The 21,934-nt window shown below is 39.9% G+C and overlaps 1 protein-coding gene and 1 pseudogene across 3 annotated transcripts in view; both read left to right on the plus strand.

Annotated features, from left to right (window-relative positions):
• Positions 1-21,934, plus strand: part of CTNNA3 (catenin alpha 3) — a 1,396,025-nt gene that overhangs the window by 18,530 nt on the left and 1,355,561 nt on the right. Inside the window, exon 1 of one of the 2 annotated variants that reach the window (XM_079794119.1) lies at positions 18,646-19,320. The exons of the other annotated variant lie outside the window; for it this stretch is intronic. The gene's annotated coding sequence lies outside the window, so the exon portion shown is untranslated. Of the gene's footprint in view, positions 1-18,645; positions 19,321-21,934 lie in introns of those variants that run through there. 2 annotated transcript variants of the gene reach the window in all.
• On the plus strand, positions 4,274-5,061 carry LOC307112532 (ribosome biogenesis protein NSA2 homolog; annotated as a pseudogene). The gene has a single exon. The product of its transcript is annotated as a ribosome biogenesis protein NSA2 homolog (transcript).

Genomic DNA, 21,934 nt, shown 5'->3' on the forward strand with positions numbered 1-21,934 from the left:
AGTAAGATGTAGGGCCACTGTATTACCAATAAGCTCTGAATAAAGAGTTACATTTTTTACCATAAAACAGTGTATTTTTAAAAAATATATATTTTATTGATTTTTTACAGAGAGGAAGGGAGAGGGATAGAGAGCTAGAAACATCGTTGAGAAACATCGATCAGCTGCCTCCTGCACACCCCCTACTGGGGATGTGCCCGCAACCAAGGTACATGCCCTTGACCGGAATCGAACCTGGGACCCTTCAGTCTGCAGGTCGACACTCTAGCCAATGAGCCAAACTGGTCAGGGCAACAGTGTATTTTTTTAATGAGAAAATTATATTTGTATTTCTATATAATAATAATAAGGGCTTAGAGCATAGAAAAGGGGCATCTCAGCTTGGGTGAAATTAGTAACAGGTTGTTAAAATTCTGATTTTTGAGATTTTTATGACACTTTTTCTAAGACTATGTCCTATCAGATGCTCAAATAAGATTTTAATTTAAGTGAATAAACATCAATTTATTCATGAACATGTTTTAATTTAAGCACAGTACTTTGATTTTTTAAATACAAGCTCAACAGTTCATATTATGAAAATCTATAAATATTATTTTTCTTTCTTTTTTTAAATCCTCACCCAAGCATATACTTAAAGAGAGGAAGAGAGAGAGAGAGAGAGAGAGAGAGAGAGAGAGAGAGAGACAGAGAGAGACAGAGAGAGAGAGAGAGAGAGAAACAGTGATGTGAGAGAGAAACATTGATCAGTTAACTCCCTTATGCACCTTGACCAAAATTGGAACTTGCAGCCTTCTGATGTACAGGACAGCACTTCAGACAGCTAAGCCACCTGGCCAGGGCTATAAAAACTGTTTTCAGTTAAGCTTTACTTTTCACCTAGTGATACGAACACTTGTTAAAAGAAAACTACTATATGGTGAGAAGTATGAGAAATACAGTGTTCCAGCCCCAGGCTCCCTTTCTCACATGTCACTCTCCAGCTACAATAACCACCCTAAACCCTTGCAGTTGTTTGTTCTGGTATTTACTTCCATCTTTCTAAACAATATTCTTACACTACTGCTTCTGAAATTTTTAGTTTCAGATTTTATCTCTTTGCTATTTACTATTAAATATAAGCCACCAGCATTTTAAATATACTCCTCCTTTTCCTGTCTCTTACCTTTTAAATTATGTGATGATATTTGGTTAAGACAATATTCAGTGTTTATATTACTATGATTATGTAATTATTACTCATAGCTAAGCCACATAATATGCTATGATTAAATTTCCTTTCTCTAGAACCTTTGTTTTCCCAGAAATTAATGATTATATTGTTCTTTTTTGTCTGCTTAATTTTCTATATGATTATCACCAATTCATCCCAAATTCTATGACAGAACTATACATTTCTCATTATATTTATTTTAAAAAATATTTTTATTGATTTCAGAGAGGAAAGGGGATAGAAATATCAATGATGAAATCACTGATTGGCTGCCTCCTGCACGCCCCCTACTGGGGATCGAGTCAGCAACTTGGGCAAGTGCCCTGACCTGGTTGAACCATGACCTCCTGATTCATGGTTGATGCTCAACCACTGAGCCACACCCACCGGGCTCCCTCATTCTTTTATTTTTTTAAAAAATTTCTTTATTGATTAAGGTATCACATATTCCCTCATTCTATTTAAACACATGAGGCTATCTATTATATTTATCTCCCACTCTTCCTTCACAATTCTTTTCCCCTTTTCTTTCCTCCCTCCCTCCCTCCCTCCCTCCCTCTTTTTTTCCTTTCATCCAGTATCTTTAGAGCTCTTCTTTTCTCTGCTCCAATCTGGACCAGTTGCTCATAAGCCTGCTGCTCACCTGTCATCCTCTCCTTTAATGTATTCTGTTGTTTCCTGGATCACATCTTCCTCTTTCACAGTTTATTTTCTCAGTTTAGGGAGCATGTAGTCCAGTAGCTTCCTCAGAAAGGGTGAATGAGAGGGGAAATATATTTTTCAACTATGCATATGTTTGATAGTGTGGCTGGGTAAAAGTTTGTAAGTTTTATCAAAGTTTAACAAGAAGTCTTAACATTCTTTTAAAATAAATGCCAATAAGAGGGCTTAACTTTGTATTTATTTTGAAAGAGGCAGGCCACCTGAATCTGATCCAGTTAAAAGTAACCTGCGTACCTCTGCCTTTTAGCTGTACATGTGTAAAGTTTTTCTCAGAAATTTCTGAGGTTTTCCCTGGAATTATGAACAACATATGTGCAGTCAGATTCGGACTGTCCCTTCTGTTCCTGGGAGAATGAAGGAAGAACCAGGTGGGTGGGGGACACCAATCAAATCGGGAGATTAGCATTTAAGATGATTTGTCCATATGGTTTATGCGTAAGAAATCCAACGTTTTCCTTTGAAAAGTTTTTTTCCTCTTGTATAGTGTCAAGAGCAAGAGTTTTGAGAGAACTTGGTAATTGTGAAAGTTGTATTGCCAATTTTTGTTTGACATATTTTAAAAAATGGAGGTAAAATTGGCGTAACATAAAATTGATCATTTTACAGTGAGAAATTTAGTGGCATTTAGTACATTTATAATGTTGTTCAACCACCACCAACTCTATGTAGTTTCGAATGTTTTTTTCACCTCAAAAGGATTGCCAAATCTTGATATTGATTTCTTCATTAGAACGTAAATTTGGTCTTAATCTATCAGTCACTCAGGAAATGAGCCAAATTATAATATTCTGATTATTCAGTTCATTCAAAACTACGTTGTACAGAGTTTATAGTTTTCTTATCAGAGAATTACAAAAGGATATTAATGTCCTTCCTTCCATTGTGTTCTTTGAACCTAGCAATGCAGACATTGAATTAGAACAGATGTAGTAAAAAAATTAGATTAATATTGTCTTCATGGTTTTTGTTTTAGGGTATTTAGAAAAGTACTGCTACAGAACTTCGAAAATGTGGGCTAGCGAGTGGGAAAATCTCATCAAGAAATGGTTCATTTAACAAATAAGTTAATAGATCTGTAAATGTTTCTGCTGTTTTTCAGCAGCACATTATGCTGCTCTTGGTCACATGCTGTATAGAACGATCATCACTGTCATTCTGTGATGGAGCGTCTCCTTTGAACAGGGCTTGCTGTGGGAGAGATTTCATGGAGAGTAATTTCTGATACTGTTAGGGGGACGGTGAGAAAAAAAGAGTAGGAAAAGTGCCAGAGAGTGCTTCTATCTTTTCATTTCCCCTATTTGGAAAGATTAGATTGCCTTCAAATTCCCACTTTTCTTATGAACAGCTCTTTGTTCATTTTGTAAGTAAGATTTAGGAATTAGTAAGGAAACACCATTCTCTCTGTAGAGCAGATTCTCGCCAGCTTTGGTTACCCGTGGGTAGTAGTTGGGCCAGATTGGTTGTCTCATCCTATCCATCAGATGTACAGATGGCCTATTTTTCCCCCAGTGGGGAATAAAATACCACATAACAGGTAGTACTTCTAACAGATCTAGGTAACTATGGGGCTTTATAAATGAGCACCCAGCTAGAATTATTAATAATTACAGATAGTAAATTAAATAGAAAATAACTAGAATAATATAATAAAATAATAAAGAAATTAAATTGCATGTTAATTAAGTGTTTCTATATAAACATGTACATTCATACTAGTTTAATCATTAATTATTTAGACCAGTGGTCCTCAAAGTGTGGGTCCCAGGCCAGCAGCGTTGGCATCGCCTGTGAGTGTGTTAGAACTGCAGCTTCTGCCTTTCCTGCTGCGAGTGGTGTGCAGTTGGCTTGTGGGTCTCTGAGCCTGAAGGTTGAGAGCTTCTTCACACCGGGGGAATGCACCCATGGCTCCGGTGACCTGCCACAAAACTCATATCCCGAGTTACACTGTGAGTGCTGTGGATATTGTGTGGATTACTGTGATAGAAAGAGAGAGGGGGAAGGGGAGAGGCTCATGAGTGTTCAAAGAGGGCAAAGAGGATGATTGGTCTGAAGGCCAAGCTCTATCATAAACAACACCATGCTGAGAAAATACAAATGAAAAGAGAGCCCAGCTGGTGTGGCTCAGTGGTTGAGCGTCGACCTATGAACCAGGAGGTCATGGTTCGATTCCTGGTCAGGGCACATGCCCGGGCTCCATCCCCAGTGTGGGGAGTGCAGGAGGTTCTGATTCTCTCTCATCATTGATGTTTCTATCTCTCTCCCTCTCTGGGGGGGGGGGGAAATATATATATATGATGCATGAAAAGAGAAAACACCAAATAAAAGAATGATGGAAAGATGCCACAAGGAGCAGTATCTGCATATCTACTGGGCAGAGAAGGACAGTCGGAGCTAAAGTACTTTGCAATATAATAAACAAAAAAATGAAAAAAGAAAGCGGGGAAAATGGAAAGTCCCATTGCTCAAAGTTCATGCCGAGGGAGAAGCAGAGATATCAAAAGTTATTGGAACAGAAAAGAGAAAAAAGAATGCCTGCAGGAGGATGTTTACTCCAGTCTGCTTTGCTGGAGATGGCTGTACTCGAAAACCACCGAAATATGAAAGGCCAAGGGGCTTGCGTTTCAAGCTGGCCCACATAACACACCCTGAACTGAAAGCCACCTTTTGCCTGACAATACTCGGTGTAAAGAATCTCTCGTCCCCTCTTTCTACAACTTTGGGTGTTATTCCCAAAGGTACTGTCATCGAGGTGACAGTGAGCAAGTTGGGCCCTGTGACACCAGGAGGCAGGGCTATTTGGGGAAAACATGCCCAGTTACCAACAATCCTGAAAATGATGGATGCATAAATGCAGTCTTACTGGTTTGACAGCAAGTGACTCCTTGTAATGATGGAAGACAGTGCACCGATCAGGAAAACTCCTTTACTGTGATGTTTCGAGTATCATCACACAGGTAACATGCCTGCAGTCATCAAGAGAACTATTTATTTTATTGTAAAAAACATTAAGATGGCCCAGTTTTTAAAAAAGAACTGCAGTATCTACTGAATTCCGGTAGAACCTCGGGGAATGGGGTCCAGCAAGCTGTTTTAACAACTCCTTCAGGTGGTTGGGATGCTGTAGGCCCCACGGTTTGAGTTTGGAAACCACAATCATAGCGCCGATTAAGCGCCCTCTAGTGTTGTCAAAGTTGCTTTTGACAAATTACTGGGCTTGGCCTAGAAATCCTGATGGAAATAAAAGGATATATATATTTTTTCCAAAGGTATCTTCCCTCAAAATTTCTTTCAAGCCTTTTTTTTCCTATGAATAATTTTACAAATTTTAGAAAATATTATCTGTACAATTTTAAGCTTTGATCTTTTTTTGACAAATTATAGAATAAGCATTGCCCATGTCATTAAAAATATTTTATAAACTTAATATTTAAAGGCTGATTAATATCTTTTAAGTTAATTCTCCTTATTTTCCACGATTGTACTGTAGAAGGTTTTCTTTTTAGAAGAAAGGATGGGGGAGCAGTTACTTGCTTACCATGCTATTTTTTGTAAATACTTAACTAGATCTTCGCATGTCGCCAAAGAGGCATAGACAAATTTGGTGAAACTGTAAAGCAGGCAATAGTGGGTGGTTACAATGTTAACTTATTTGGATTTTGTGCTTTTCATTTCATGCCTCCTCCTTTTGTCACTTCTTTTAGGTCTATGTACTTCCAATCTCCTCAACTCATTGGCCCTCTGCTGCTCAGCGTCGCATTCTCTGGTCTAGTCCTTTTTGATTCACTTCTTCCATCAAATATTTTTACAGTCCATGCTATCTTGAAGTCTTTAAAAGCAGGAATTTGAAGACTGTAAGTAATTGAAGAAGATATTTTGGAGCTGGTTAGCTTTTCCGTACCTTTAATTTCATCATACAGGCGCTTGTTTACTTGAGCTTAGCGGTTAATAGAGGGTCTGTGGAGTCAGAAAACCACCTCTCCACTTACTAGTTTTGTGTTTTTGGCAAATAAATCCCTTTTAACATAGGTTTTCTCATCTAATAGTCTAGTAATCTAAGATATCTTGTTTATAGATGTGAACATTATATTATATATACACACTATAATTTATAGATGTGAACATCATATTATGTATAAGTTATAATTTATAGGTGTGAGCATTATATTGTATCTATAGTGCTAGCATAGCGTCTGACATAATAAATTCCCTAACTATTAGCTGTTACTCTTAGAGGTAATATTAGTGTTTGTTTCACTCTAGAACCACCGTTGTTGCTGAGATTGATCTTAGACCTTAATTTTTGTGACAGTGTTTAAATTGTTTATATTTCATGTTCATAAAAAACCTGGCTCTTTCTCTGACAGTTAAATTTAACCTTTAAAATGAAAAATTTCAAATTTTTATGGAAGAAATGTTTTAAAAAAGCATTCTCTCAAATTCCTATTTAATTTTTCTTTTTTAAAACTCAAATTCTGTCTTTCACAGGAAGTTATCTTTTGTAGAGCAGTACTTGTGTTTTCACTGTAATTATAACATTACAGATTTCCCAGAAATTGCAGGGAAATATATACATTAGCGTATTATTAATTATAAGCTCATTTAAAGTTTTATTGTAATCTTTGAATTTGCTTAGTTCTTAGCAACATAACTTAAAATACTAATTGAAAAATAAAGGAAGCATGGTTGGGTTTTACTTTTATTTTGTATAATTTTGGAGATTTTGTGCATATATTTATTGAAGTGAGAAACCAATTTAACGTGAGTTACTGACATAAGTGATTATATTAGTATCGATTTGCTCTCTCCATGTGCTGAATGAGCAGTGTGTAACATTTTAGCTGCTCAGTTTATTCACTTACTTAACAACCATGTATCCCACGAGTATTATGTGTTGGGTACCATGCTTGGTGTTCCGTGTATCAGCATAAATAAGATATGGTAGAGTTTATTCTTTTGTGGAGATATATGTAAACCAGTAATTTGGATGCACCATGCTGAGTAGTAGAATGGAGGTCTGTGGAAAGTGTTATAGAAGCGTGTGAGTGGCACATTTAACCGAGGTGGCAAGCAAGGAGGACTGGTTGATAGTTGTGCAGGAGGCCAGGCAGTGAGGTAAGACTTGTCAGAGAAGGTAATGTTTGAGCTGGGCCTTGGAGACAGGAAACAAGTCCAGCAGGGTGGTCCGGCTGGGGCATCCGAGGGGCAGGGCGGGGGCTGTGAAAGGAGCACTGTCTCATCTCTTGTAGACGATACAGGAACCAACTGGGAAATGTGAGGCTAGGGAGAATTCTGCACGATTGCCAGATACGAGATCAGTTTTAAAAAATGAATAGTATTTCTTTGCATTCATCATAACCAACTAGAAAATACAATTAAAAATCCATTCACAATATGACAATATTTCTAAGGTATCTAGGAATATACAAAATCTCTATGGTAAAAATGTTGAAATCCTAAGACAAGATTAGCTGAATAAATGGAGGGATATCCCATAACAGATAGGGCAACTTAATATATGTCAATTATTTCTTAATTAATATAAAAATTGCCATTTCAATTAAAGTTACAGTTGTTTTTTTGGGGGGAGTTTGATAAATTTATTCTAAAATTTATATGAAATAGCAAAGGTACGAGAATAGCTAAGTCAGCCTTAAAAAAGAAAAGGGTGGGGATTTATCATACTAGATATCAAGACATGTTAAAAAGTCTTCATATTACACATGGACCAGTTAAACAGCTTAGAGACTTTGGAGACAGGCCATGGGTATATATAGTTATCTGCATTCTTTACAGACTCTATATTTACAAATTCGCCTACTTGCTAAAATTTGTTTGTGAACCCCAAATCGACACTCAGCGCTTGTGAAGTCATTTACCAACATGCACAAAATGGAGAAAAATTTGAGTCGCCTGATGAGGGGGAGCATGTTCCCAGCTACCCAGGGCGATGCTCTGTGTTCTCGCTTCAGCTCTCACACTACACATGTGTCATTTTCCTGGTCCGTTCAGAGCCACGTTTTCTGCATTTGTGTGCTCTATGGTGGTGAGTTCACTGTTTAAAATGGCACCTGCTCACAGTGCTGAAGTGCTCTCTGGTGTTCTCGAGCACACGGCGGCGGGATGTACTGATGGAGAAAATATTTGTGTTAGGTACGTTTCGCTCAGACATGAGTTACAGTGCTGTTGGCTGAGAGTTCAGTGTTTGTAATAGCCATAATGTTAAGTTAGGTGTTTTTAAACAGAGACACACATAAAACAAGGCGAAGTATTGATTGCAGTGGAAATACTGTTACTACAGATTCACAGGAACTGTATTTCTCCCAGGAGCAGTGGTTCAGCATCACTAATTCAGTGTTTGTGGCAACTTTATAGCAAAACTAATGAGAATTGACTGTATATGTGTATCAGCCAGAGTCTGGTCAAGAAACCAGAAACCACACTAGGAGGTTCAATAAAAATAAATGACTATTGGGAAATGGCTAAATTGGTGTTGGAAGGTTGAAAATTGAGGAAACCAGAGAGAAAATAGGAAACAGCTATCATCCTCGGGAGAACACACAGGGAAGAGGCTGGAGTTAGAACCTTCAAGCACGGAGCAGGGTCCTGGTTGGAGCTGGGACTCAGTCGTCTGAGGAGAGAGAGCTGCCGGGTTGAGGGGTCATTTCTGGGAGAGTAGAGGAGCAGACACTGGACGGCTGTGGCTGATGGGCTGATGGGCTGATGGGCTGAGCTGCATGAATAGCAAGGAGATAGAAAGAAGCAAATGTCATCTACTCTCTTGCCTTCTAGCGCCCTTGGAAGAAACCAACAACAGTAAGCCAGCTGACAAAGGGGAGTAGTTTGTTGCTTCAACTCCAATATCACAAAAGCAAAGCATAGGAGCAGAAGAGACAATAGTTTGATATCTAACACAATATGAGATCTTAATCTATAATAAAGACAGTGCTACAAATATTCACACATGTTCGTAAAGAGACATGCGTAGCAGACTGTGGAATAAGACAACCGAGATTTGAATTTTTGGCTGTGCTACTCTTTGTTGTGACCTTGGGCAAAGTATGTAATCTCTCTGTACCGCCACATGAAGGAAGGATATTCCCCTCCCAGGAATACCTGCTTGGACTGTTATATGAACAAGGAAGAAACTTACTTTGTTAAGCACTGAAATTTTGGGTTTGTTTGTCCCAGTCAATGACATTATCCTAAGTATGACTGCCAGAGTGTTTGCTGCCGCGCTTTTGATGGCAGGGAAGTCGAAGGCACACTGGGTGTCTATCACTGGGAAAATAGGTAGGTTAAGGATGGTGGATGCACAGCATGAGGGTTATACAGTAATTAGAAGTGAAAACACATGAACATGAATGAATGGTCAAGTCATGGGACTCAGTGAAAAAGTGAGAAATAAAACACTAATACCATTTATGTGAAACAAAAATATGTGCACATAAAACAATACACATTTTTTCTCCAGAACAAATACAAACACAGAGATACAGTGTGGAGAAAGAGAGGGACTCAAGCTACAAGAGAATCAAGTAACAGGAGAGGGACATGACACAGACTAATAGTGATAATTGCCATAAACTGAAGGGAAAATGATTTCCTTAATCTTCTTTTACCTGAGAGTGAAAGGAAGAAAGATCAAGGCCAAGTGGGTAATTGTAACAGAAGAGAAAATAAACTGGAACGAATGTAATGATGAGTGCAGAGCACAAATAGGGAGAAAACTCCAAAGCTCTACGGAGGAGAATAAAAGATGACTGAACAGATGGAAAGGCAGTGCTTGTCCTTGTCCTTGTCGAGTTTAATTTTTCCTAAATTGTTCCATATATTTAGCACAATCTTGAAGAATTAATAGGATTTTTTTGGGGGAGCTGGATAAGCTGATTCTAAAGTTCATGTTAAAAATAGAAATGTGTGATTAGCGGATAAAATTGTGAAAAAGAGGAGTAGTGATGATGAGTGACCAGTTCTAACACATTCAAATAGGGAGAGAAAAAGGAGATTTTACAGCATTTGAAAAAACTTAGGTATTGACTTATGAATCAATAGAATAGAAGCCCTCCAAAGAGGTCTCTCTTTATAGTATATGGGAAATGAGTGTGCCATCAAATTCATTTAAAATTAGTGAGGAGAAGAAAATCCGAAAATATGATGCTGGGATACCTAGCTATCCATTTGGAGGAAATAAAAATGGGTTCTACCTCATTTCTTTCATCAGAATCAATTGCAAATGGGTCACATTTAAATATCCAAAACTAGAAGTACTAGAAAATCTGAGTACATTAAGAAATTAGAGTTACTAGATGATTGCATAGTTCCCATGGGCATCCTCTTCATCATCTTGGGGTAGGGAATGCTATTCAGTTACAAAACCCAGATCCAGTAGTCTTTGTATTTGGGATTACGTAGGGATTATAAACATCTGCTAAGTAAGAAATACCCTAAGTAAAATCAGAGAATGGGTGACAGATTGGCAGGAAAAGATGGACAACATCTGTACGAGATAACTAATTTCCTTAATATATAAAGGGCTCTGACAGTTAAATATGAAAGCAGCCAGTGGAAAAATAATAGGGAGCGACAGGCCATGTGTGGGAAATGGTACACAGATGACTTTCATACAAATGAAATGAACCTACTATTACTCATGATGAAAAGAATACGAATTTTACTTCTTAAAAGAGACCACTTTTCACCCATCAGATTGGCAGAAATAAAAAGTTTGGTAAGGCAGAGGGTCGGTTAGGGTGTGTGGAAATGGACACTCTTATGGATTGGTTGGAGGGTATCTGGGGGCAGCTCATTGAAAAAAGAAGACTATGGTTTGTGTAGGAACTGGCAAGTACTCTATGTGTCTGTATGCTTTTACCATCGAAATAAAACTACTCAGAGACATAAAGATCTCTTGTTCTTGGTATATTTGTATGCTATATTCCGTATTGGTATTTGGAAAAGTAGAGAAAGCCCGGATGGTAAAGGGCTTTGAATGTCAAACTAAAGAGTTTATATTTTATTCTGGAAGTTCCCTGAAGACTTTGTGTGCAAAATAATTAAATAATCAGACTGTATTTTAGAAAGAACTCTGTAATTTGGAGAATGGAGTGGTAGGGTTAGGGTGTGGTGGAGGTTGTAATACTGAGAATGCTAACAGTTGCAAAATCACTTAGAAAGCTATTTCAATAGGTGACCATTGATAAGAATCAAGGGAAATGGAGAGAGAGAATTTTTAAAATCATTAGAATTTTGTAATTGATTGGGTAGGTGGGGAGAGGGAATAGTTAAACATGACTATTTTCCTGAGGTCTAAAAGGAACTGGGGTTGTTTTATGGGGTTTCTAAAAGTAATTCTACTCACTTTAGAGCTTCTAAAAAATTCTACTTACTGTTGAGTAAGGTGTACCTTATGTATCTATAATAATACCTAAACACTTCAAGATTTTTGGGAATTAGGAGTGGCATGGGGCAAGCTTTAACATTCTTGAGCCTTTTGAATTTCCTACAACCAGTCTCTAACACTGGTCTTGGAGCAAGCTTTTCACCTCTCTCTCTCTCTCTCTCTCTCTCTCTCTCTCTCTCTCTCTCTCTCTCTCTCATCTTCCCATCTCCATCTATTTTTTCCCCACCTTGATTATCTTGGTTCTGTTACAATATTAATCATCACTGTTTTCTGTTTTGGATTTAGTCAAGGGACTCTGCCATGTGACAAATGATAATACTGGGAGGAATAAAGTCCCTTGTCCTTAGAGCACATTAGACAGTCAGATCTTACGATATAAAAGCAATATAACAAGTCAATGTTTCTGTTAGGTGAGTATACTGTATAGTTAAATGGCTATGCAGAGACTGTAAATCCATTGTTTTATCAAGTACTATGTGCCCTGAGAGAGTAAAAAGTTGAAAATAAATTGTAGGGAGAATATAAATGATCCAATTTTATAAAAAACTAGAGGCCTGGTGCACGAAATTTGTGCATGGGGTGTGGGGTGTGTGTCCCTCAGCCCAGCCTGCACCCTCTTCAATCTGGGACCCCTCAAGGGAAATCTGAATTATTCTCTGAAAAACATGTTTGGGACTTTGGTAGTCCTGATTCCAGGTTGTGCTGTGCCATTCCTGGTAGGGCTCTTTACAGGTTTCCCTCCCTCCCCCCTCCCTCCCTCCCTCCCTCCCTCCCTCCCTCCCTCTCTCTGTCCCTCCCTCCCTCCCTCCCTCCCTCTCTCCCTCCCTCCCTTTGTTTCTAGTTGTGGGGCACAGTGGCATGTAATAAAAGAAGCTCAGAGGTGTTGCAGTGTGTGGCACTCTCCTCTAAAATGAACTGTCCCACATCCTTGGCAGTTCTCAAATATCCCACTGTACACTCATGTGGATCCTACTTATAATTTCTAAGCCTAGAACCTAACTCTGGTTTTACTTATGAACACTAATTATATTTTTTTGCACTAAATTTTCCAGGAATGCAACAACTTGGGTTTATCAAAGGAAGTTTGTTTTGTTCCGTATTATATCAAGAGTTGTTCAGCATTTCAGAAAAATCACATCACGATGGCACACTGCTTGTTGTGTTCGAATCGCTAATACAGTGTATCCTTATCAACCTACATTTGTAGCTGTCTCACTCACAGTGATTCTGTCACAAGGGGGAAAGGGACTCCTTTACTATGTGTTCCACTGTAAGAGTGCCTGAGCACTTGTGTGATGAAGTGCAAATATGTAATTTGTGCAAATTCATGTCCCGATAGGGTGGTTAATTAAGAATATCTACATATAAAATATACTTTGAAAGACAGTATAGATAGTGTGTGGTTGATAACTATGAATTTAATTTCAGGATGGTAAGAAAGGACATTGGAAATGTTTACTTTATAAAGGGGGTTTGAGAACTATGTAAATTTATGCAGGGAGAAAGAAATGGTTCTTTTTAAGAAGCAATAAAAATCTACAGAGATACACCTCACTGAATTTCTCTGTGAAACAGTCATTTCCTTCAGCACATTTTAGGTGAGACTTGCTTTACATTTGGGTAACTAGAAAATCTACTGTATTTGTTTTTTTATCAGAACAAAGAGACAGTTTGTTCCAAAGGTAAACTTAACTTGGTATTCATAGGAGGCCCAAAATGATTCCAACCGCTTAGCTTTGTTGAGTGCCTTTAGTCTAAGATATTCCATTGTTTACATCACTTAGTACTAGCTTTTGAGGTTGGGATCACAAAAAGAAGACAATTTCTTCAACATTTTAAAAGCTGTATCAAGTAAGAATTAAGGATGTTAACCATTTGGAAGTAATGTAATAATCTCTTCTTTAAAAAATGGAAATGAAAAGGCAGGTTCAATGACAGTAAATGTCAATTTCAATATAAGATGCTCTAGTTTAATATATTCAAGGGACTGATAGGATGGTTAATTAATAAAAGAAATGTCACCCCGAAGGTCTGTGCTGAGAATTTTCATTAACAAGTTGAAAAAGAAGTAGCAAAGTAATCAATGAACTAAAGCAGACATGATTGACTGTAATTACTGTGCTTGTTAAGGTTATTGACTAATGGCAAGATGGGCCGTCAAAGTTGAGGCATGGCACTATGAGAAAATTACATGAGAAAATTAATGAGAAAACCATTCATTTTAGCCCTACTGTTATCACCCAGGCAATAAAGTTAATGTGTCACTTTCAGTAGTTCTAAAATAGTTATATTGAGATTTTTAATTTTAGCACTACATACACCCTGACTAGAATTCAAATGCTGTATTTGGGTTTACACAACGTGAAACAGAGGAGGAGGGGTAAATATAACATATAAAGGCAACAAACAAGATATAACTGCAGTTTGTACCAGGGCAGTAGCTGTAAAGATGGAGAGGCAGTGGATCTGAGGGATATTTGAGAAATAAAATTAGTGGAACACTGTTCTCCTATGATATTGACATCTTTCCTTTTTGCATCAAGGCAAATATAGCTCCCTCCAGGAAAATGTCCTGGATTACCCCTTCCTTCTAGAGCTCGCTCTCCCTCTTTTTTTTGTTTTTTAAAAATATATATATTTTTTATTGATTTTTTATAGAGAGGAAGGGGGAGGGATAGAGAGTGAGAAACACCGATGAGAGAGAAACATCGATCAGCTGCCTCCTGCACACCTCCACCTGGGGATGTGCCCGCAACCAAGGTACATGCCCTTGACCGGAATCGAACCTGGGACCCTTCAGTCTGCAGGCTGAGGCTCTATCCACTGAGCCCTACCAATTAGGGCTCTCTCCCTCTTTTGAAATCCCGTAGTTATTGAGCTTTACCTTCCGTTCTAGCTCATTGGCATATGCCATGCTGTTATGGACACTGCCACTGCCTCTAGCTTTCATTCCAATGGTGTCTCCAGTGAAGACAGAATAGGTAAACGTAAATCAATACGTAAGGTTGTGATGAGTGACTGGGGGCGGTGAGATAAGGTGATCAGCTCTCTGAGAAGGGGAAGTGTTATGTCAAGGTAGAGAGTGAGCCAGATGTTTAAACAGCTGGGAGAAATGATTTCAGGCAGGGGAACAGCAAATGCAACAGCCCTAAGGGGAAAAGCTTGCGTGTTCTGTGAACAGAACGTATGGCTGAAGCCAGTGAAGTAGGGGGAAGAGTGCTGTGAGTCAAGGTCGGAGAGCTTGACAGGAGCCAGATCATCATGCAGCGCCTTGTAAGTTTGGTAAAGCATTTGGGTTTTCTGCTCTAAGGAGCAGGAGGCCATTGGGTGATGGTAAGCAGTAGAATAAGACGAGCGAAGCTGTGTTCTGAAAGATCACTTAGATGTCATGTAGAGAATGCATTGCAAATGCCTCAGATAGTTGGGACAGGGGAGGTAGAGACACGTGCGTGTATTAAAAATAACTTTCGGAAGTAAGAGTAATAGGAATTTTTGATGATTGAAAGGGGAAAGAATAAATGAAGAATGACTCCTTGGTTTTGGGTTAAGCCACTAGGTGATAGTACCATAACTAGAATATGAGTGACAGAAAGAAGTAGGTTTGAGAGGCAAAAGCGAGAGCTGTTTTTTGGGACACCCTACATTTGAAACGTGTATTCGCCATCCAAGTGGAGAGGGCAGTTGGTTGGATGCCTTTGGTGCTGGTGAGAGAGAGCTCGGCTGGGATGCTAATCTGGGAATCATTAGCTTATGGATGTGGGACCAGTTTGCCGGGTGAACTAGTTTGCTTTCCCCAATCCCTGCATTTCAGCGGTTCTTGTTGTCTCTCCTTTTCTCATTCCATCAGGACACTGTGGGCAGGCTCCGTAATTTACTTGCCACTTGCCGTGTTTTGAAGGCTGCTTCGTCCGTTTTAAAACTTCCACTTTATCCCAGTGTAATAAAATGTCATCTTCCCCTCCTCCGGCTCGGACCCTACGAAGAGAAATAATCAGCCCTTGTTTTAAAACTGTCCTTTCAAGGGACTTGGAAGTCGGAAGGGACGTTGACTCTTTCACCGCTTCTCTGAGATCTCTGAGAAGCGAGGATTAGTTGGCCTTGTTCCCTTCATTTTTCAAGTCTCCAAACTTTTCCTCTAGTGTTGGGGCTAGGAGAGGGGACGGGAGAGAAGAGCACGCAGCTGTTAACTCCTTAGTGAGCCCGGAGTGAGGAGTCTGTCCTCAGATACTGGAGATTCCTTAGCGTACACAGATGGCTTCATTTCCTTGCTTTTTCATTTTGAGCCTTAGTTGCCAATTCGGTGCAGCAGTTCAAGTCCCACTCAACATCCAATCGCTGATCTCATTTAAAGCCAGAGGATTGGAGGAGATATCCCCTGCGGTGATCGCCGGGAGGTTGTTGATAGACTTCACACCGGCCCTTAGGGCAGTGAGGGGGACAGAAGTTCCACGGGTTGTGGAGTGGTGGGAGGTGACAATGTGAGGGTGGAAGTCCTGTGAGGAAGGCGGCAGGGGACTGGGAGGAGCGCTAGAGGGAGCAGAAGGGTGAAGCTAGTGCTTTTGTTTGTCTGATATTTTGAAGTTAGAAGTCCTGCGGCATAATTTTAGGCTGATCACTAGGAAAGGGGTGACAGTGCAGCTCGTGCGGTGATCGTGATGGAGCGGAGTCCGTGGGGAGGTGGGGGAAGGAGGGGTCCAGAGCAGAAGAGGAGAGATTAGCCTTTGGGACGAGCATGGCTCTGCTTGCGTTGTAATAGGAGGGAAGGCCGAGAAGACGGCTGGGGCTGGTGCTCTGGTAGGCTGGATGCTGAGAAGACACGGGGTATCTCCCCAGATGGCTTCTGCTCCCAAAGCGATGAAGGAGCGTTGGTTAGGAGCTAATAGCAGGGTGGGTGGGAAGGGAGAGTAGGAAGCATGTTTTTGTACAGCACATACAACCTTTACAAGAGGAGCCGATGCATTTAGATTCACCTAAAATGCCCACCAATGTGCCAGAACTATTTGCCACATATTTTTGGAATAAAATAATGTTAATGATCACAAACAGAAATTATCCTTATCTTTAAATCTTACCTTAAATATGTATTTTAGCTGTTCATACAATTACATATTTTTTTAAGCTCCAACCTGAAATTGCCAGTCTTTTGAGTAATCATGGATAGAACAAAATGGGCTTATGTATGGTTCATGCAAAAAGCTATACTCAATCCCTTGCTGGTTTGGCTCAGTGGATAGAGCGTCAGCCTGCGATTGAAGGGTCCTGAGTTTGATTCCGGTCAAGGGCACATGCCCCGGTTGTGGGCTGGATCCCAAGTAAGGGACATGCAGGAGGCAGCTGATCAGTGATTCTCTCTCATCATTGACGTTTCTATCTCTCTCTCCCTCTGCCTTCCTCTCTGAAATCAATAAAAATATATTTTTTAAAAAGCTACGCTCATTCTTTAGGGTATTTTAGTGAAAAGAAGCAACGCATTTCATTCTGATTAAAGAACTGAGTGTACCCTGGAGGGCTTATTTTCCAAGAGGGGCTGCTGATGGGGGAAGCACTCTCTTCTTTGTGGAGGCCTCCCTGTGTGCCCCGGATCTGCTGGCTCCTAACCCAGGGCCCCGCATCAAGGGGCTTCTTAGTACATGTGGTTGAGTGACTGTCTGGGGTCAGCCCTGATTCCTGGAGCCGAAGACACACTTTGGATTACCTCGGGAGAACTGCTACACCAGCCCTGACTTACTATTTTTTTCTTTTCCCGGCTCTTCGATCCCTAACCTTTGCTTGCTTGCAAGGGGAATGTGAGCCAAAAATTTAAAGTTTGGAAAGTAGAAAGAAAGGAAATAAGTAAACAGGGAAGGAGAATAAATACTGAACCAGACTGGGCAGGGTGACAAGAAGGAATTAAAATTTGGAAGGGGGCCAGGGTGCAGAATGCAGTGGCTGTGTGGTTTACAGGAACTACTTAGTGTTCCGCATGCTTCAGTGATCACCAGAGAAAGCCAGATTTCTCCGGTCTTGTTCGCTACCCTACAGTTAGCTACGGAAGCTTGACATAGGTGATCTCTGTTTTCTGTCAGCCAACCGATATAAGCACAGAAGCCCATGAGCCTCTGCTCATCAAATCCGACGTGATTTGAATTGCTAGGAGGAGGACCTCTTGTGGCTACAGTGGGAAGTACTTCAGATAAAATCTATCTCGGCGGCTGCAGACGGTTTTATAAAGGAATTAAACAGCGGCTCCGCAGAGCTCTTTAAAATTATATTTCAGATATTTATAACATTTAGTTGTTTTGATCACATCAAGTACCATATTGCATCTGCATCGCATCGCTTGGGAACTCAGTGTAATTTGAAGCACTTCAGATTGTATCCGTTTCATTCCCATGTCCCCTGAAAGGCAGATAGAACAGGGGTTTTCATCTCCATTTTGCAGATGGAAAGGAGCGGGACAGAGCAGGGAAGTAGTTTGTGTGTGATGTTAGAGTGGTGGCAGGCCGGCGCTTAACAGCCCTTGGATAGCCTGGGCTCAAGGCAACAGTCTGGGTTTGGAAAACAGTCATTATTAAAGCTCTAAAACAAAAACTTCTGTTTTGCAAGTGTCAAGTGAATTCTTTATTCAAGAAAAGATGGATTGAGAGACATAAAACTTACCCTTTGTTTTCGTGGTGAAAAGAGGCTATTCCTAGATTCTCCCGGGGGCAAAAGCCGCTTTAAAAAAATCTGGGAGGACAGTGTGTTAGCAACTAAGAATCTTTAGGTAAGATGAAATGCCAGCTGCACACAGTTTAAAGGAACTTACATAAGAAACTTCGCTAGTTTCCCTGAAAGTCATATAAAGTGAAACCCCTCTCATGCCTGATCCTCTGACAGCCCCCAGGCCCCCCTTTCCTCTTGGCTTCCTGATACTGGTTCGAAGGCTGCCCGCGGGGCTAATAAACAAACGCCTTCTTTTTATTTAGAATCCAGCCTGTTAAGAACAGAAATGCCCAAACTCAAACGAGTAGTTCTATTTTAGGAGCCGTTACCACCTCTTGTTTTAGAAGCTATTGGAAGAGAGTCACAAAAATGGTCCTGTCTAAGGAATTGCAGTACAAGTTCAAGTGGGGAGGCAAAGAATTGATGGAACGGTAAAGCAGGAGGCAGGGATATACCAGGCTGTTCCAGGGGATGTCAAGATGTTCGGAGAGAGGATATATTTTTAAACATGTAGTGGTGGGTGGGGAGGAGGAAATATGAAAAAAAAAATAGCCATAGAAGAAAAATTTTGTTGGAGAAAACGGTGGTTTTTTTTTTTTTTTGTTTGTTTTTTTGGTAGCTTTAATACTGGAGGTTTTTGGTAAATTTTCACTTTGCATACATTACTGATAATTATGTGGTTCTACCCAAGTCCTGGAAGCAGAGAGTGTAGTGACTGGGGCAAGGGTAGGTAAGGCAGGTAGGATTTCAGAGGAAAAACCCACCAGATGTGACACAGCATCATGGTCCTGAAGACCCTGAATTTTACACCATCGATCTTTCGATGGTCGATTTCCTGGGCTCCTATGATCTCTGCTGTACCATTTTCCACTCTTAACCATCTCAGCCTTCAGCTTTAATTAGATGCCAAGGGCCCTTATTTTGGAAAGGGACTAGAGAAATGCAAATCCAACTTATTCAAAGCTTCCTGACAGCCATGCTTGTAGATCTCTAGGCAAAGTATGCGTCTGGCCTTTTTCAACGAAGTATTTTCAGTAACAAGTTGTCAGTGAGGTCAGTGACTAGTGGCTCAGGATTAGATACCACCCACCCCGGCTTGTAACCTCCCCTTTCTTTCTTATCCTGGGCGAATGACGCTCGGCTAAAGTGACTGCCCACTGTCACCAGCTCTCCATTTGTGGCTCTGCAACTCTGTGACTAACCAAGAAGTCTTTTTGTTCCCCCCTCAAAGCTCTTTTTGGATAATTTTCTAGAAGAGCCCAATTGTAAACACATCCACTTTCTAGGAAGCGACAGAAAGGTAAGGGTCGAGTTTGTGACGAGAAGAGCTGGACCTCCCTGCGTTCTTGGTTCTGCGTCGGGTTGCTCTGCGTTAGTTAAAATGTGGGATTTCCTTCTGAGTGAAGGGACGTCACATTCTTCTCTAGAACGGGAACGTTGTGAGTCGTTCCGGTGAGAAATGCAGGCTTTCACGCTAATTTTAAAGTTATAAATAACTTTCCAATGAGTGCCAGGGGAAGCTGGTAGCCAGTGTCGTGCTTTGCATTCAGAGAGTTTCAGGCTATAAAAAGCCCATTGCGATACCACCACGCAGGAAAAGATAAGATATGGCCTGGATGCTTCTGCTTTGCCATGGAGCTGGGGCAAAAGGAAGTGTTTGGAGGGGCTTTCCTTTTAACCAGAAAAGATGGCTCACAGCAAATGGGAGCTTCCCCAAATGACAGAGTGGCAGAGGCATTAGTGTTTGAATTTGACGTTTGTCTTATATCTCTGTGTTATAATAGGCAATAATATTAGGAGGTTGAGGAACCTCGCAGAACTGTTTTACCACCACTGATAGTCACATGGAAACCACAGTAGAGCAGGTGAATGTGGGCTGTGGTATACCATCAGTAATGTAAAGAGCGGGTCACAGTGGGGTCTGAGGGACTGGGAGCCGTTGCTCTCGGTTGCACTGAGGCCAGAACTGGAAGGAATGAGTTCAGATGGAAATGAGGAGGAATTTAGGTTAGGCCTCAGGAAGTTGGTTGACTGTAGAGGATTTGAGTCCCTGATGGACACCACGAGCAGAGACCGTTGCAACGTCTCTGAAGATCCATGGGATCCAATGACTTGCTTACATGGGAAAATTAGGATTTGAAATTACTAGTAGTCTTGGTTCTGGATTGTGGCTAGCTTATTTAGGCAGATGGAAAGGTCAACGTATTGAAAATACTTGTGATTTGGAATTTGAATGATCAGCAGTCAAATTTGAATGGCATATTTGGATGAGCTATTAAAATGTCATTACCTACTATAAAAAAATTAACCCAGTAGTAGCACAGGACAAATTGGTTAAATGGGGAAATCCAAAATATAAAGAGTATGGACACAGCTATTTCCATTTGTTACCTCCTACATAGAGTCTGTCTGCCTTCTTATTTGAGTAAAATATTGGAATTTTTATAGTAAAGCTTACTTTTGTTTCATGATAATAGTAATACATATTACTACTATATTCATTGTATGAAATTCAAAAGCACAGAAAAAAAATTATCTGTAATTTTATTGATGTATTTCCTTCTAGTCTTTTTTTCTCTGCATGGCTTTAAAATGAGTTGCAATAATACTGTAGATAAAATTTGGAACCATGCTTTTTCATTTAACCTTATGCCAAAAAATTTTCCAAATAATATCTATTCTACATAGATATTATTTTAGGTTGCTATGTAACATTATTCCAAGTAAATGGATATAATTTTATTAATCATTGCCAAACATCTACATGCTATGGTAAATATCTTTGTGTGTGTATATTTATTTATGTTAAAAATAATTTCTTTAAGCTCTATTCTTAAGTGTGGACTTGAATTAGAGAGCATTAGAGTTGAAGACAAATGTTGTGATTTTTAAGGATTTTTTTACTGTGTTTTTTTTAAGGCGTTGTAAAATTCCTTGTCTACCAGCTGAAATACTTACTGAGTGTCTCTGATATGCAAAACATTGTTGTGAGGCACAGGCACACAGATAGGAACACACTGAGTGTTTGGAAGGACAGAATCCCTTCTGTTTACAAAATTTCAACTTACCAACTTTCACAGATATCAATAAGGCTATGTGTCAGAGTTGAAATTCTTCACCTGTGCCTGAAACCAAGAGATAGTATTACTATTACTAATTATTATTATTTTTAAATATGCGTTAAAAAATTCATTTCGGAGAGGAAGGGAGAGGGATAGAGAGAGAGAAAGAAACATCAATGATGAGAGAGGAACATTATCAATTGGCTGCCTCCTGTATGCCCTGCCCCCCCCCCCCCCCCCCACTCCCTCCAGGGGATTGAGTCTGCAACTCAGGCATGTGCCCTGACCAGGAACTGAACCGTGATCTCCTGGTTCATGGGTCAATACTCATTCACTGAGCCACACCAGCTGGGCCCAACAGATAGTATTGTTGACTATTTATATTACTGTGGACTTTATAACAATTAATTTTATAACTTTTGTTAGAGCACCATGTATACATTGTTCTGATTTATATGAATTTTATGATCCAACTGTGACAAAGAAATAGCAGAATTAGGAAGGATACATACTTTATAATAAAAGTTTGGGGAAATTAGAAGAATTTGGAGGAAATCTATAGGTAGCACAGTGGAAAGGAAGGATAGAGGGCGCACACAAGAGCATGGCTAGAGTGGGAGACCTGGAAGATATGAAGTTTGAAGTTTGTTGTTGCATTTGGGAGCTATGGTTATAGAAATAGGATATATCAAAAGGAAAACACTAAGGAATTGGTGATCAATAAAGCTATTTGATTTTTTTGGAGATGGTGGCTGGTTCACAGAAATCAAATTGGAGAGATAGAGAGACCAGTATTACTTGGTGGGAGGTGAGTTGAGGAATAGGGTTGTGAATTCTTTTTTTTCGTTAATA

Source organism: Cnephaeus nilssonii, assembly GCF_951640355.1.
Source record: "Cnephaeus nilssonii genome assembly, chromosome: 16".
NCBI lineage: Eukaryota > Metazoa > Chordata > Mammalia > Chiroptera > Vespertilionidae > Cnephaeus > Cnephaeus nilssonii.